At 44.7% G+C, this 4,527-nt stretch overlaps 1 long non-coding RNA gene across 1 annotated transcript; it reads left to right on the top strand.

Moving 5' to 3' along the window:
- Positions 1 to 832: 832 nt before the first annotated feature.
- Positions 833 to 2,186, top strand: LOC144239298 (uncharacterized). The gene is made up of 3 exons (XR_013337373.1): positions 833 to 936; positions 1,670 to 1,759; positions 2,038 to 2,186. It is a non-coding gene; the product is annotated as an uncharacterized LOC144239298 (long non-coding RNA).
- Positions 2,187 to 4,527: the final 2,341 nt, after the last annotated feature.

The raw sequence follows: 4,527 nt of genomic DNA, 5'->3' as shown, positions 1-4,527 counted from the left end.
AACTGAGTTGGAGGATTGTGACTCGTGTATGGTAGGCTTCCTTGACAGTGAGGCATTTTCTCCACATGCAAGCTGATTTAGGTTCAGGCTTGTGGTGTGGGCTGGGCCTCTGGGGCAGCCTCCGTGTTGTGGGTCCTGAGGTACGCAAATTAGTTTATCATCATCAGTCCTGAAAGCAGGTGAACAGTAAACTAGAATTGTTCATTCTCTGTCTCAACATCTAATTCCCTGCACACCTTATCCCTGACTTTAACAGCATGTCTAAGGTTTATCAGGACTTATACTGACCCAGCAATACTTGAAGACATAGAAAAAGATGCTTTTGTTTTTGTTTTTGACAGAGTGTGAGAATGAGAGGGGAGGGGCAGAGGGAGAGGGAGAGAAAATATCAAGCAGGCTCCACACCCAGCATGGAGCCTGACCAGGGGCTCGATCTCACCACCCTGAGATCATGACCTGAGCCAACATCAAAGGTCAGATGCTTAACTGACTGAGCCACCCAGATGCCCTGAGGATTTTTTTTTTTAACCAACAAAACCATGATACAACAATTGTATGGAAGAAAGAAGAACAAATGCATACATTCTGTTTGTCAAGGCCTTTTATGACAAGGCTGAAAATGGTGTTTACTTTTCTGAGGTTTTATTTTATTCTTTTGTTTGGAACCTATTCCTGTTTATTTTGCTCCACTCTCTGTGCTGGTTTCCATGCTTTAGGTAAAACGGCTACCTCTCTCTCTGTCTTGAAGGAGTGGCCTGGAGCAGGAGATAAACCTCACGGTCCAACACTGGCCTACCTCTGGGTTGTCCTTCAAACCTTTGTGATTGTCTCAGCCGCCAGTTTTATCGGTGATGGCTCCCAGTGGTTCAGTCCGGGACCTGAAGGGAATGATCTCAGCACCTGATTCAGGTTGATTGGCAACTGGACCCTCAGGCAGTAAGTAGCTTCTAAAGTATGCAAATACGGGGGCGCCTGGGTGGCTTAGTCGGTTAAGCATCCGACTTTCGCTTAGGTCATGATCTCACGGTTCGTGGGTTCGAGCCCCGCGTCGGGCTCTGTGCTGACTGCCAGCTCGGAGCCTGGAGCCTGTTTCAGCCTGTGACTCCCTCTCTCTCTGACCCTCCCCTGCTCACGCTGTCTCTCTCTCTCCTAGAAATAAATAAAAATATTAAAAAAAAAATAAAGTATGCAAATACAGACAGTCAGTGGGGGCAGCAAGCTTGAGCCCCCCTGGCCACCAGTGCTAGGTGAGGTACCGGGGTCCCTTGTGCTGCAGCTGCAAACATCCGGCCTCCGACACGTGTATGTAAGCTCCTGTCTGGGAGGCAACAGCGGGCGGTAGGGAGGCAGAGAGCTAGAGTAGAGAACGCGCCCGCCAGGAAAGAAGAAAACAGAGAGAGAAAAGATGGCACCCGCCAGTCTCCATCCTCAGAGAATTCCCTAGCATTGGGGCGCCTGGGTGGCTCAGTCGGTTACGTGTCCGGCTTCGGCTCAGGTCATGATCTCGCGGTCTGTGGGTTCGAGCCCCACGTTGGGCTCTGTGCTGACAGCTCAGAGCCTGGAGCCTGTTTCGGATTCTGTGTCTCCCTCTCTCTCTGACCCTCCGCTGCTCACATTCTCTCTCTCAGAAATAAATAAAACAAAAACATTAAAAAAAATTCCCTAACAGGCCTGCCAGTGTTTGTCAAATGCCTGCCCTTCAGGCCGACCCTCCAAGACGAGCCCAGGAGCCTCTCCCACGCGAACCTCAGGCGGGGAGGTGAGTCCCTGCACACCAGCCGCCTCTCGGGTCCTTAGAGCCCTGGGGGTCTGAAGGAGAGGAGCCCTCCTGGGTTTCAAAGCGGGGTGTTTTGAGGGCTCCTCTCTCAGATGCAGGACTTAAAAGTTTGGGGGTGCCTGATGTGGGTTCAAACCGTTGGGGTCCTGAGGGAGAAGCTCTGGGATCTGAGTTCCCTCCCTGCTGTGGGTCCTGGCGCCGCCGTGGGCGGGGTTTATGGCGAGACTGTGTCCCAGCCTCTCCTACCTGCTTCTGCGCAGCTTCTCTCGCCCGGGACGCGGAGGGGCCGCTGCACCTATAGCTGCACCTGTAGCCCCAGAGTCCGTCCGCTCCATGGAGGAACTGAGTTCAGGATGCTCTTACGTCGCCATCTCAAATCCCAACCTGATGTTGATATTTGAAAGCTGAAAATAATAAATAAGGAACAATTCAAAACTATTAAAAGTAACTACGGCAAGGAACTTGGATGAATGTCTTCATGATTTTCTATCAGATTTTCAGGCCCAAGAGACCCGTTTACCTGAATGAGGCCTGGGCTAGTCATTTATTTATTTATTTATTTTCTAAACATTTTTTTTATTTTTGAGAAAGTGCGCCCACATGCCTACCTGCGTGAACGGGGGGGGGCGGGAGAGAGAGAGAGAGAGAGAGAGAGAGTCCCAAGCAGGCTCTGCACTGTCAGGTCAGAGCCAGAAGCAGCCTGGAGCCCACAAACCATGAGATCATGACCTGAGCTGAACCCAAGAGCCTGAGGTTTAACTGCCTGAGCCACCCAGGCACCCCTGGACTAATTATTTAAAAATCCAAACCCAACTAAACAAAACAATAGCTTCATTGTTAATTCAAGCATTCATTGAATAAATTCTAGTGGTTAAAGAAACCACAACCCAAGAAGTATCATAGTTCTTGTACAAGGGCTTTTCCTTCAATGAGCATTGTTATTCATGATAAATGTCTAACAATACATGGTATTTGCTGAATGAATATATCTTGAAGGTGAGACTTATTTTTTATTTTTTATTGCACAAATATTTTGTTTGTGGATGTTATAGAGAAATACAATTTTTATATATATTTTAATTCTAATATTTTATCAGCATATTCTTTGGCATTTTCTACTGTGTGTGTGTGTGTGTGTGTGAAAATAACAGTTTTTTTTTTTCCTCTCCAGTATTTGTTATCTTTTTTCTCCAACACAATTTGAATAGAAATGTGGACGGAAGATATGCCATTCTCATTTTTGATCTTATCAAGTTTCGAACATTTTGCCATTGGGCATGATATTTGCTGGAGTTCTCTTTTTTTTATGTTGATCCTTTATCAAAATAAGGAAAATCCCTTCTATTTTTAGCTTCTGAGATTTAAAATTTTTATCATGAACTGATGTTGAATTAAATCAAATGCTTTATTTTCATCCACTGGAATGGTCACATTATTTTTCCTCTTTAGTCTGTGTATTGGAAAGCTATTGTTACCACGAAACTGCAAATCACCCCAAAATTAAGTGATTTAAAACAACAATCACTTGTATCAGGTCTGTTAATATCTCACTGGCCAAAGCAACTGACTTGGCTTAGTTCTGGGTCGAAAGGAGGGAAATGCACTCTGCCACCCAGGGAAAGGAGCCTCAAAATTACAGGACAAAGGACATGGATAGTGGGAGGGGTCAGTAAACAGATCTTCACTCCTTGGCCACAATTATTTACAACTCTTTCCATAAAGAATACATTTATGCTCAACCAGAATCCCCAGAATCTTACAATACGTAGCAAGAGGCTTCAGATCAGATCAAGATGCCACTCCTATTGATCTAGAGGGCTATAAACAAACAAACAAAAAGTCAAATTATCATCTCATTTACAGGCAACACTAACCTGTGGACCAGGTAACCAACCATAATAGGTGCTCTTAGATAATGGGAGAAGGGAGCCGTATAGCAACCCCTAGTCCAAGGTGATTCTGAAATTCCATTGGGAAAACGCTACCATCATCACTTATATGGGAGGTAGAAAATATTACTTGATCAACCTACATTGCTATCTGAGAATGGCTGCCCATGAACTGTTTCCTTTGGCTCTTGCCTCAATACTCTAGGAAATCATCCTCTTCCATTATCCTTCCTGGCCTCTTCGGAGGAAAGGCATTAGAGACTGTGCTTTCAGGGGGAGCAGGTGAGCAGTTTCATTGGCCTGCATACTGTCTCTGGGAAGTTGAGGACTAAGTTTTTTAAAATCTCCAACAGCATCAGTCCTTTTAGCCCAAGCTAGTGACACTTGAGCTAATAGAGGTCGTTGATTACCTTTGCAAAAGGAACTTTAACTCAACTCCTTTTGTAAAATGCTGCCTCTATGGTTCTTTTAAAGAGATTTCTTGCTTTCTTTAGGCTTAATTATGGGTATTTTTGGTCTATCAGATTTCTATGGGACCACATCCTTAAGCTTTCTAGGAGTCTTTTTATTCAGCTGGAAGGGTCTACTAGGTACCACCTTAATTTTTTCATAGCTTTTTAACAAAAGACATGACTGCTTCATCTTTGATTCAGTTTTTACTACCAAGATTAATCAAATGGCTGCAGTCTTGATTTAATTTCCCCCACCCCCCCTCACAATTTGAAAATTTACTCTCTGGAAAGGTATAGATGAAAGACAGTTTTATTTTTCAGCCTAGCAAGTTCTGGCCTCTTTATATACCGTCTAAAGTCTGATTGTAAATTGGCCAGTTCTTTTCTGAATTTATCTTTGCTTTGTAGT

Source organism: Crocuta crocuta, unplaced genomic scaffold (assembly GCF_008692635.1).
Source record: "Crocuta crocuta isolate KB4526 unplaced genomic scaffold, BGI_CrCroc_1.0 scaffold16, whole genome shotgun sequence".
NCBI classification, from domain to species: Eukaryota; Metazoa; Chordata; class Mammalia; order Carnivora; family Hyaenidae; genus Crocuta; species Crocuta crocuta.
This window is presented reverse-complemented; position numbering and strand designations above follow the sequence as displayed.